At 40.7% G+C, this 13,475-nt stretch overlaps 1 protein-coding gene across 5 annotated transcripts in view; it reads right to left on the bottom strand.

The window, feature by feature from the left end:
- MBOAT2 (membrane bound glycerophospholipid O-acyltransferase 2) overlaps positions 1-13,475 on the bottom strand; it is a 122,906-nt gene that overhangs the window by 85,759 nt on the left and 23,672 nt on the right. Inside the window, exon 1 of one of the 5 annotated variants that reach the window (XM_072767744.1) lies at positions 6,328-6,660. The exons of the other annotated variants lie outside the window; for them this stretch is intronic. The gene's annotated coding sequence lies outside the window, so the exon portion shown is untranslated. Of the gene's footprint in view, positions 1-6,327; positions 6,661-13,475 lie in introns of those variants that run through there. 5 annotated transcript variants of the gene reach the window in all.

The raw sequence follows: 13,475 nt of genomic DNA, 5'->3' as shown, positions 1-13,475 counted from the left end.
GAGAGTAAGATTCTTTTCTCTCCCTTCCCCTCTACTTCTCCCCCTCTGCTTGTGCTCGCTCTCACTATTAAAAAAAATAATAATAATAACCAGTAAAATGGCTAAATATATTGTGGAAGACTACACAGAACAATGAAAATGAAAGAATCATAGATTTTTTTCACAACATATGGATTAAATTCAACACACAATGCTGTGCAAAAGAAACCACACATCTCTTGATCTCATTCAGAGGTAAACAAAAAACATAAAAACATGCATTCATAAATAGTTCCAAAACACAAGCAACAACCCCCATGGGTGGGGGATGGCTGCATGAGTGGTAAAGCTATGAAGAAGAGCATGAAGTGATCATCCTGAAGCCACTAAAGTGATAACTATGGAGGGAGGGATCAGGTTATAATGAGGAACACACAGGGTGGTCATATTCTATTTCTTTCCCATGGTGGTTACAGAGATCCTCACTATTTCATTTTCTGTTCAACTTTATGTGTGAGCTATGGTGACGACATTCAGTGCTGTCATAAACAGGCCCACAAAAATATGTAATGGCTCCAACAAAACTGGGTGTGAGGCGGGTTCTCCTGGCTGTGGGCAGCCCTCCTAGGCGGGTGATTCCAGGGGTCCTGGCTCCCTCCGTTCTGTGAGGTCATTATCCAGAACCTCATCACAGCCATGGGAAGGGAAACAGGAGAGGGTGGACAAGGCCGACTTGCTTCTAAAGAGCTCCTGCTGGGAAATGGGACACAGATGGCTGTGGGCAGAGCTGGTGGTGGAGGCCCCCCACCGCAGCCACACTGCAAGGCCGCCTGGGCCATGGGGTCGGGCTGTGTGCCAGGACAGGGGAAACACTGACTCCTGCTCAGCAGGCTCCACCACACTTTGTCGTGTTGCATACACTTGCCTACACTGGGGCATTACATTTCACAATTAAAGAAGTAAAATGAAAAACTATAGCTATATCTGTCCAAGTGAGTCTGCCCCAAGAAAGAAATTCAAAATGTCCTTTTACAGATGCAATTAAATTAGGAAGGCAAGGCATGAAATTGAGAGCAGTAAATTGTTAAGTGTATATCTGTACCTCAAGGTTATTATGGATGTTTAAACCCACAGAAATCTTAAAATTACAAGTGTCCTAAAAGACCAGCTAGTCCTACCCTCAGGCCATATAGTGTTTCCTATAGTGTATAGGGTCAGTCATCCATCTTTGGACTTTCAGAGACAGGACGCTCACTGCTTCACAAGCCAGTTTGTTCCATCGTTGGAAACTACTAACTTTTCAAAAGTTCTTCCTGACCGAGACCCAAACTCTTCATCTGAGAAGTCCTCCTTGCATGCTGGTCTCTGTCCCGACCTGGGCCAAGGCGAGCACCCTCTGTGGCCCCCCAGGACCCACACACACTCGGTGTGCGTGCCTATTGTGTGCACTTCTCCACGTCCGTCTCTATGCTCCTCCAGGGGGCACAGAATCTGGTACACAGTAAACAAACTTTTGTTTGAAAGAATTGGCCTATTTCGTGTCTTCTAGAAAGACATAAAATAAGCCTCATTAGCTTTCCACAAGGATAACCCCTTTGAAGACGCACAAACTCCTTTCCACAATAAGCCACGGAAACTCAACAAATGCTATTTGCAGAACAGCTTTCCAGTCTTTTTACCAACTTTGTCCAAATCATTTAGACATTACTCAAATAGAGAAAAACAAGGTATTTCTCTGATTCTGGTATGACAATTTCTGAATCCTACGACACCAATATACAGCTTTCTTAAAGTCACAAACTGATGCTTTAACTAAATTTTAGAAAACAGAATACTGCTTAGGAATTTATTACCTACTCTGACACCTACCAGAAATGTTACAAGTCATTAAAAATAATTCTAAATACAAAGTTCTAAGGATTAACTAAATGGGAACCCCTTGTGAGCATGTTCAGTATCATTGTGGAGAACCAAGAGGGCCTCTAACTGTAACAATGTTCATGGTTGTGATTTTTTTAAATAAAATTCCAAATGTTTATACACAAAAAAAAAGTTCTAAGGAAATATAAGTGGAGGAAAAAAAAATTGAAGAAACAAAGTTTAGCTTAGAATGATATTTTCTTTGGAGAACAGGTTAAAAAGAGAGTTCAGTCCTCATTTTAAATGGTTCCATTCTCAGAGTGGGGAAATAGAACTTTCTATGCACTCTCAACACTAGTGGCTTTTAAATGTTCAAATTAAAGTCAATAATTATATAATATCTCAATAGTACTGACATATACAACATCTCAAAACAAATTTCAATAGATTTCTCCTTTTCTTGATAAAACTTAGCTAATAACCTTATTAGTCCTAAATACTAAATACCATTCCTGTTCATAAATTATTGTTCTCAGACTGAAAAGCTATTACATAAACCCAGTTTTCCAAACTGTAACTGAAATAGTCTACCAGAAAACATAACAAAATTTGATGCCTTCTGGTGTAGCAGGTGAACATCAGGTCCAATGTCACTTAGCAAAATATATCATGACTATACAAATAAGAAGAGGGAAGAGTTCAATATAGACTAAGGAGCAAAGCATTAGACTCACTAATTTAAAACACCTCAAATTTTCTAATGATTGGGGGAATGTGAACAAAAAAAAATAACTTCCAACAAAAGCTTTTTGCTTAGGGTTTAAATGTCACTCCAAATACACCAATATAGGAATGCCAGGGCGGCTCAATCAGTAAAGCATCTGTCTTTGACTCAGATCATGATCTCAGGGTCCTGGGATCAAGCCCCACATCAGGATCCCTGCTCAGCGGGGAGTCTGCTTCTCCCTCTCCCTCTGCTCCTCCCCCTGCTTGTGATTTCTCTCTCTCAAATACATAAAATCTTTAAAAAAAATTTTTTTTAATGAACATACCAATATAATTCCCATTTGTAATAAGGTTGGTTTTAATTCTTTGGGTGTTCTGAAAAGCTAAGCAGAGCATTAGAACCAAAACAGAATGAGGGTAGGAAGATGATAAGGCAAAACAGAATGAAGCAGCATAACAGGCTTTGGAGTCCAACTGTTGTTAACTTGTTTAATATCTCTTAACTTCAACTTAGAAGGCAACATATTCATACAGACAAATAACCACCAGCTAGAAGATGGAAGGGAAGGGAAAAACCCACAGACAACAGCAACTAGAAATATTAACTAAAAATAATCTTGAAAGAAATGGACAGTACTAATGAAGTAAATTTTAAAATGCTATATTACAGAATGAGATCCGAAAACTACCTGACTACAAAGGGTAGCCATTCTTGGATAGAAAGACTCCAGTAGTATAAAAGATGTTAACTGCTCCCTACATCAATCATTACATTTAAGTCCAGCACAATAAAAATGTCAACAGGCTTTTTAGGAAAAAAAAAGTTGATCTTAATATATAGAAATTAGTGAAATAGCCAGGAAATTTACAGTGAGAAAAGACTTCCCATATTGAAGAATAAAGCAAATTTAAAAACAAGAATGAGGACCAGATGAAGAGAAAGATCAATAAAACAGAACTGGAAGTCCAGAGATAGATTCCAACACATCAAGGGCAGGTAGAATATGATAAAGGTAACATTTTAAAGACGTTCTGGGGCAAAACCAATTTAAAAAATTAAAAGCAATTCCATTACATAAATATAAAAAATTCCTAGTTGCCAAGCACTATAAGCAAAGTAAAAAGATAAACAACAAACCTGAAAGGAATAGTTAGAAACCATATCATAAAAAGCTACTTTCCTCAATATATATAAAGCTCCTACAAATCAATAGTTAAAAAAGTAACAGGGGCACCTGGCTGGCTCTGTTGGTGGAGCCTGCAACTCCTGATCTTGGGGTTGTAAGTTCAAGCCCCACGTTGGGTACAGAGATTACTTAAAAATAAAATCTCTAAAAAAAAAAAAGTAATAAAATAGTAGAAAAATTGGCAGATATATGTATCGTCAGTTCTCATTCATATTTTTTAAAAAGTGCCCAAACTCTATAATAAATGGAAATTAAGATCAGAATAAAGTAACACTTCACCTATCTAATTGAGTAAAATAAACTTCAAAAGCCCTCTATACTGTCAAGTGCAAAAGGAAACAGGAACTGTAAGACACTGCTGGTGGCGGTGCATATTAGCAGAATGCTGGTGGAGAGCAATTTGGCAATGTGGGAGAGTATGTATTTAATATTATGTATATGCACGGCAACATTCTATAAAGGGAAAAACTGGCAAAGACAGAGACTAGTTTAAGTATGGTACATTAAGTCAATGAAATGCTAAACAACCATCAAAAAGAATGAGGCAACCCCGTAAGTACTAAGATGAAATGATCTAGATTTCCTGTAACAGCAGACCTTTCTCCTTGCCAAGAAAACACTGATTTGGTTCAGTTACCAGGGAGCCGCCTGCTTTGAGAAAAGCTAGACCCTTCCCTAGTGCCAGGGGGTGAACAGTGACTGGTCTCGGACAATCCCCACCAACAACCAGTTCAGGGCATGCAGTGTGCTGCTGCGGTGCTGGTGCGTGAGGAATGAAGTTGAGGACGGTCGAGAAAGGCTTCCTCACATGTACAAATGGACACAACACCCATATACGGGGCTTGTCCCCCTGACTTTGGGATTTACGTGAGACCCACTGAATGGGAAAGGTGCCTGGGAGTCAGGCGGGGCACAGGCTAAGAGAAATAAATAGGGAAGCAGAAGAAAAAGACCAAAGAAGCAGGCCTTGATGACGGCATTAAGCTACTGAGCTCACCGATTCTGGAAGTGTGCTATCCCTGGGTTTCCACAAGGTCACAGACATCCCCTTGGGGACAACTCTCAAAGGATCCCCCAGAAACTGGTAACAGTGGTTGCCTTTCAGGGTAGGGGGAAAGGGTAAAGGAAGACTTTTCATCATATATTTCTGTCTACTTTTTTATTTTATTTTACACCTTGAGCATTTATAATCTACCCCTAAATAATTAAATTTTTTAAAGTGATAACTGCTTGTGGGGTGTGCCTGTGTGGCACAGTTGGTTGAGCATCTGATTCTTGGTTTCAGCTCAGGTCATGATCTCAGGGTCATGAGATCGAGTCTAACTCTGTGCTGCGTGCAGAATCTGCTTGAGATTCTCTCTCCCTCTGCCCTTCCTGCTCATACGCTACTCTCTCTCAAATAAATCTTTTTTTTTTTTTTAAGTGATATATGCTTGTTTTCAAATTTCCAAGCAAAAAACCTGAGCACCAAGATTGAGGATCACAATTACCTCATCTCCCTACACTGCCTCTGCATGGCTAGTTTCATCCCGCTAAATGTCAAGTCGTAACAGCAGGTCTTAAAGGACATGAGCATTTTCGAATGTGATTTGGTCACTGCCATAAATGAACAACTCTTTCAACACACATAAAGTAAACTGAACCCCACCACTGTCGGGAGCAACTCTGGTAAGATAACACAAAACTCCTAATTTGAGAACTACCTCCTCCCCACAAATAGTAAAATAAATTCAAACCAAAAATCTGGAAAACGAGTTTTTATAAACCACCAGAAAAACCTACAGATTCCCCAATAAGAATAACACATTCTTCACAAAACTCAAATTGGACACAGAGACTGAAGTCTTTACTGTGCCCTTCCTACCTCCTCATCCTACCAAAACTGCCCCCTCCCTCTTGGGGCCCCAACTTAGGTAATGGGATCACTTGCACCCAGCTCCTCGACTAGACACTGTGTACCACTCACTCATATTTTGGGGGCTTCCAAAACATGTCTTAAATCACTCCTCTATAGCACCTGTCACTTCCCGGCCTACTAGTCTGATTTTCCTTTGGACTGTGAGTTTCTCAAGGCCTGGGAACAAATTCCGATCGTCTATACATTCCCACCCACCCCCGGATGGAGTGTCAGGCTCCGTGCTTCCAATTTATTGAAAGAAAAAGTGGGGGGAGGGGGGAGAAGTCATGCCTCAGAGTTTGCTTCAAATGAAGGAGAGCAGACTGTTAAGACCATAACAGCTCGGGGATCCCTGGGTGGCGCAGCGGTTTGGTGCCTGCCTTTGGCCCAGGGCGCGATCCTGGAGACCCGGGATCGAATCCCACGTCGGGCTCCCGGTGCATGGAGCCTGCTTCTTCCTCTGCCTATGTCTCTGCCTCTCTCTCTCTCTGTGACTACCATAAATAAATAAAAATTAAGAAAAAAAAAAAAGAACATAACAGCTCATATTTATCTTCCATCTTTGCGAGAGGCTTAAAGCTCTTAATATTAATTCTACCATTAGAAACTTCATAACCAGAAATTTAAAAATAAACATAGAAGCATAGAGATGAATTCTATTCACCATTCAACACTTACTGTTCAGGTACAGCGAACCCCGCAGACACGGTACCTCCTGCGCTCTCAGAATCTTCTGGCAGCAAGCAGATGTGCAAAAGACCAACAGGGATGGCTGCTAAGCAGGATGGTAGGTGGGTTGAGGACTGGGACCATAAGAACACAAAGTAAAAGGACATGCACGGCATGCCTCTGGGGACTATATCCTGTCTCCTGAATTACACAGCAACTGCCTGAATTATATGGCAACCCCCACGTAAACAAAACACACTGGGTTTGGCCAGCAAAGAGCCCTGCTCTACCAGGACAAGCACATACTGATAGAACAGTCTCTCCTCTTCCTTCCCAGACAATGGCATACACAACCGCAAGGCAAGAGCCAGACCTCCCATAACCTCCTACTCCATAGTGAATTCCGCATCATTAAAAACAGCCAGACTCCCAGGGGTTTATTAACTGACAGATCCTGAAGCATATTCTCAGATCATCCACAGAAACCAAAAAGCAGTAAGCTTTTCCAAACGCACAGGGGAAAAGCAAGTGATCTCATCAAGACCTCGCAGAGGTTAAAAGTACCTGTCCTCTACCTTCCAGATTAATGAGAGCTCATCTCCTTTAATCTCACTCTTAACCCATCTATATAAAATTCCTAGGAACTAATTAAGAGGAATTTATTTATATTTGCCTATGAAATTAACAGGTGCTAGATTAACTACATCCACAGCTGCTAAATTATGAAGCTCAAGTAAAGGCAATCTGCTGAAACAAATTTAATCCAGATAAAAATAAATAAACTCAACACACACACATCCCAAAATATCACATGAGCACAGACACAAAGAAAGGGTTAGTCTGCTTATCATCCACAACACTTGTCAACTTACTCTGACATAGGACTAAGTTGCTCATCCCTGAATAGGGTAAAGGGGAGTAAATATAAGAACAAGGAACTACCGCTCCTTTTATTAAGAGGGTTTAGAGCACACGTGTGTGCATGCCTGTGTGTACACCCAAATGTTTGTCTCTCCCACGGTCACAAATAATACTAGCAAATCAGAAGACCTGCAAAGGGAAAAAGACAAGTCTATATTAACAGTGACTGGATAAACAAATCATACGGTAGGATATACAATAGGATATACTTACCAATAACAAGGAATGAACTACTACGACACACGTGACGACATGGATAAATCTCAAAAAAAAAATATACTGAGTGAGAAACGTAAAAAAAGAAAAAGAAGAAAAGGACTACGGTATGACTCTATACAAATTTCTGGGACAGAGCAAACTACTCTATAATGACTAACAGCAGTGGTTGCTTGGGGGGCAGGGCAAGGGGCAGATGTTACTAAGGGGCACAAGAGCCTCAGGGGTGATGGATATGGGCATTATCTTGTTGCGGTGACATGTGATGGATGGATACGTATGTCAAAACATCCAATCTTACGCTTTAAATATATACAATTTAGGGGCGCCGGGGTGGCTTAGCAGTTGATTTGGCTCAGGGTGTGATCCCAGAGTCCCGGGATAGAGTCCCGCATCAGGCTTCCTACATGGAGTCTGCTTCTCCCCTGCCTGTGTCTCTATCTCTCATGAATAAATACATAAAATCTTTAAAATATATATATACACACACACACACACAGTTTATTGTGTGTCCAATTATACCTCAAAACAGCTGTTTCAGGGGCGCCTGTGGCACACTCCAGGTTGAGTGTCCAACTCTTGAATTTGACATAGGTCTTAATCTCAGGGTTGTGGGATTGAGCTCAGTGTCGTGCTCCACCCTCAGCGCGGAGTCGGCTTCAGACTCTCACTCTGTCCCATCCCAGCATGCACATGAGCACGCTCGCTCTCTTTCTTTCAAATAAATAAATAAAATCTTCTTTAAAAAGAGTTGTTTAAAATTTTTTAAATAAAAATCAATTCACATTGACCATCGTGGGGGTAGTGAGATTATTCTTAGCATGAGTGAGATCACCTTTACTTTTAGAAGGATGTCATTTCAGTTACATACCATACTTTGTGGACAAGCCACAGACAGCAATTTTGGACCAAATACAGATAGGGAACACCTACAGGCTTATATTTCCTTCCTGGTCATGACTTCCACAGTTTAAATAGACCCATTTTAGTGAAACTTAAAATTTCTCAGAAAGAGTTTCTGTGATTCAATAAATGTCTGGTTTTCACAAAGAAGGGAGCTTAAAGACCACCCAGTCCCACTTCCTCACTTTAAAGAAGTAGACTTGAAGAAAATCCCTCCCTTGGGGAGTTCACCTCTGCTCCCTGACACCTGACTTTGTAATCTTAGTCTTGACCTCTCTGCCAGGCATAAGACTCATTTATTCAACTGCCCACTAAACTACCTCACCTGAATGTCTAATAATATCTAAAACTTACAATGGCCCGAAAAGGAACTCTTGATTCCCCATCACCAATGTCTCCCCCAAATTTATACATCTCAGTAAAGGCATCATCACAAGTTTAATCACTCAACTGGAAACCTAGTAATCAACCCTACTACTACTCACTTCTTCTCTTCCACATTGAATCCATTCTTAAATCCTTTCAGTTCTCTCTCCCAAGTTGTACCCAGCCATGCACCTGGTCTCCATCTCTATAGCCACCCACGCCTCTCCCCCAGACACCCATGTAGTCACCCTATGCCCTCTCTTGCCTCTACATGTCAGCTACCACGGCAGCCAGTCATGTGACCACACCAGTCCCCAGCTTCAAAATTAGCTAGTAGACTGCTCATCATCATTAAAATAAACTCGTAAGTCTTTACCCTGCCCCCAAAGAACCAGGCCCCCTCCATAGCCTCATCTATGACTTTTTCTCTCAAGGACAGCCTTTAAACCATACTGAACTCCCAACATACCAAACTCATTTCCACCTCAAAGCCAAAGTAGTCCAACCCCACACCTGGAATGCAGAAAATGGGTAGTTCACCATTCACATCTAAACTCAAGGAGTGCCTGGGTACCTGAGTCATTGAGCATCTGACTTGGGTTCAAGTCATGATCTCAGGGTCCTGAGGTTGAGACCAGCCTGGAGCACCTCCTCAGGGCCCCAAGCTCAGTGGGGAACCTGCTTCTTTTCTCCCTCTGCCCCTCCCTCTGCTTGTGCGCGCGCGCTCTCTCTCTCTCTCAAATAAACTTGTGTATTTATTATATTTGCTAAAAAGATTTATTTTTTTTTAAAGTTTTTCTCTTCTTTTTTTTTTTATTTATTTATGATAGTCACAGAGAGAGAGAGAGAGGCAGAGACATAGGCAGAGGGAGAAGCAGGCTACATGCACCAGGAGCCCGACGTGGGATTCGATCCCGGGTCTCCAGGATCGTGCCGTGGGCCAAAGGCAGGCGCTAAACCACTGCACCACCCAGGGATCCCAAAAGATTTATTTTTTAATTTAAATTACTCATTCATTCCTGTTATCAGAAGCATTAGCCCAAATAATAATAGCGATCCTCCTAATTTACCCTGAAAGCATTCATATCCAGGAGCCTACATACTACTAGGTAAAAAACACCCACCCTAAAAAAAACAAAGTCAATCTCAATGCCCCTATTAATTTTACAAGGTTTTGAATTATGCAAAAAACTCATTGTTCTCCTGGGCTGCCACATTAGCATCAGATTTCACTTCAGTACAGTATCAACTTACACATATGTTGATTTGATTCTGAAATTATACTACCTCCCACCAAAACAGTATACTTTTCAATAAGGATCATGTCAATATAAAAAGCATTAACTTTTAATGATTCGCTTGAGCTCTGAGATGCTGCTCTTGGAATATTTAGCCATTAAGCATTTATATATAATCCAAATGAGCCAATGTAAGCATTTTTTATTTTTCACTTACTTAAGAACTCAAAGGTTTCAGACATTGCTATCAAAAAAAAAAATCACAAGTAATCATTATGTGTCTTAATGTCAAATATTGCAAATTATTCTATGGTAAATCTTTAAAAATAATCCCTAGAATGTACATTTCATGAGAACAGAGATTTTCTCTATTTTGTTTACTGTATCCATTAGCACCTACTCCTGGCATACAACCAGCATGTAACAAATATGTGTTAAATACTTGCAAACTCACATTTGGTTTCATCTTTTTCAGACCACCATATTATTTCAAATTTATGTATAATCTCTTCCTCCTATTGCTTGGTGTCACTTTAATATTAAGCATGAGCAAAAAAGTAATTCTTTGATGTAATCACAACAAATATTTGACTTCCAAATTATGTCATGACACCCGGTGAGGTGATCACAAGAGATCAGTATCTCTCCTGTTAGGGAGGGTATGTGGAGAAGGCAAGACTCCACACAGTTGTGATACACTGACTCTACTGCCAAACTCCTAACAAGAGTTTCTGCTCCCAGGCTTGAGAGGAAACCACAGCTGGAAGACCATCTGTACGTCCCAAATTATCAAATATTTACACCAACTCCGAGGTGAATGTTAAGTAGCTCCATACAGCTGATAAAGAAAGTCAACATAATTAAGAAGTCAAAGACAGCAATTATGAATCATAGGAAAGTTGCTCAGTTTTGAGGTGTGCCACTCATAATTTATCACTAATGAAAATTAAAATAGTCGAGTTTGTGAACAATTTGCTTTAACAACGTTTATCCCCAAAACATTACTCTTGCCCTCCCATTTCTAAGAAAAAAGCAGTAGCGATGTCACTGGTTTGCTGGGAACTGGATGTGACACACGGTTCAGAAATTGGAATGTGTCTCATATGAATGTCACCCAGCATATCACAGCAGGCTGACAACTGTAGATCTAAAGTAGGCAGCATATTATTACCTAATAAACTATAAATACAAACCTTTGCTCCAGCCATAACCAAGTAACCTCTGGCATTCATAACCTCTTTATGTCATAGTTTCTTAATAGGAAAAAAGGAATAAACTCTATCTACATTTGTGGATGAAATTTACAAAGAAAAAGGCACAGACTTCCCTTCCTTCACCCAACATGGTCTGCCGGCCTGGCCACCTGCGCTGGGGCAGAGCAGGTTCAGACCCCACACAAGGGAGCTCCATTTAGATAAGACATCTGGAATAGCCAAATTCATAGGAATGGGAAGTAGAATAGTTACCAGGTGCTGGAGGAAGGAGAGGTGGAGAGTTGCTGTTTAATGAGTATATGGTTTCCATTTTGCAAGATGAGAATGTTCTTGAGATCTGTTGTACAACAATGTGAATATACTGAACACTACTAAACCACACAGTTAAAAACAGTTAAAGTGGCAAATTTTATACATTTACATATGCTATATGTTATCACAGTTTTCAAATTTTTTAAGTTATTTTAAGAAATAAATAATCAAGGGGCAGTTAAGTGTCCGACTCTTGGCTTTGGCTCAGGTCATGATCTCAGGGTCATGAGATCGAGCCCCACCCTGGGCCTCTGTGCTGGGTGTGGAGCCTGCTTAAGATTCTCTCTCCCTCTCCCTCTGTCCCTCCCCACACTAAAAAAATAATAAATTCTTAAAAAAGAATCAAGAACTTCATCGAAAGACATCATAAAGAAAATGAAAAACCATACTACAAACTAAAAGAAGGTATTTTACAACATAAATAATGGATTAAAGAATTCAAATCCAGAACAGAGACAGAATCTTTAAAACCATTAGAAAAATACTACTCAATTTTTAAAAAGAATAAGCATTTCACAAAAGAGAAATACAAATGGCCAGGAGCTATGTGATAAAATACTAACCATATCGTGTTCAGGAAAAATGAAAATTAAAACCACAAGATATATTTTTATACCCAAAAGAATGGCCGAAGTGTTTCAACCTGATAATCTGGGTGCTGATGAGGATGTGGAACAGGAGAATCTTAATATGCTGTTGGTTTGGGCGTATACTGGTATAATCACTTTGGAAAACAGTTTGGCAGTATTTAATAGAGTTGAGGATACGTTCTCCATGACTATTAATTCCATCCAAGGTAGATAAACCTTAGAGAAATTCTTGCACATGTGACAAGGAGACATGAACAAGAACTTCACTACAGTCTTACTTACAAACAGTAAAAAACTGTCAACTGCCCCAATGGCCTTGGTTGGGAGAACACAAAGAAGTTCTAGCATATTCACACTCAAGAGAAGTGGGAACAAAAGAACTGCAGCTAAGCTACCAAAAGACATGTATCTGGCAAACACGATATTGATGTAAAAAGCAAGACGCAGGGACGCCTGGGTGGCTCAGTCTGTTAAGTAGACTTGATTTCAGCTCAGGTCAGGACCTCAGGGTCGTGGGATCCCGCCCCGTGTCAGGCTCTGTGCTCAGCACGGAGTCTGCTTGTCCCCTCCTTCTGCTCCACCCTAGCCCGCTCTCTCTCTCAAATGAGTAAAATAAAAAGCAAGACTCAGAAGAAAACATATGGCACAAAGCATTTAAATAAAGGTCAAAAGTCAAAACCAAGCAAAAGTAAACACCATGCTGTTTAAAGATACACACGTTTATGGTTAATACTACAAAAAGGAAATGATAAACCCCAAATTCCGGAAGTGGCTCCTCTCCTGAGTGAGTTCTGCAAGGGGCAGCCAGGGAGCTTGAAAAGGTCTCCCTGAACTTGGAAGCACGGGTGAGGATTTCATCATCCTCTAATAACATGGTGGTTGCTTCTAATCCCCTGCAAATCTAATTTTTAAAATCAACTCCCCAGAAAAGGGAGGATGTACTAGGATAAAAGGCTCTAAAAATGAGTAAAGAACTTTGGGGGATGGAGAGGAAAGGAGAAAACTATAAATCCCCCAATATTAATAACTTTGTCTTCTAAGTAATAACCTACCAACTTCTGTACAGCAACTTAACGCTTGACATCATCTGTAGCGCCGGTCAAATGTCGTGGGATTTTAATGTGTAACTGCCAACGTGTTTTAAAATTCCTCCCGTGGCCCCAAACTGAATAAATCCTTCAGCCCCCCTATCTTCACCATCACAAGAGGAGGAATCAAGGTAGGAGAGCCAGGTGCCCCCCAAGAGCAGGGAGAGAGGCTCCTGCTGGCAGCCCTCTGAGCCAGAGAACGTAACACGCTGCACGCCGGCTGGCCGTGAGGCCCCAAGACACATGCACATAGTTCCTCAGGGAAAAAACTAAAATTTCCAGCGCCTCTTCCTGAGAGCTTACAGCATC

The sequence above is a fragment of the Vulpes vulpes genome, chromosome 8 (genome assembly GCF_048418805.1).
Source record: "Vulpes vulpes isolate BD-2025 chromosome 8, VulVul3, whole genome shotgun sequence".
Classification (NCBI taxonomy): Eukaryota; Metazoa; Chordata; class Mammalia; order Carnivora; family Canidae; genus Vulpes; species Vulpes vulpes.
This window is presented reverse-complemented; position numbering and strand designations above follow the sequence as displayed.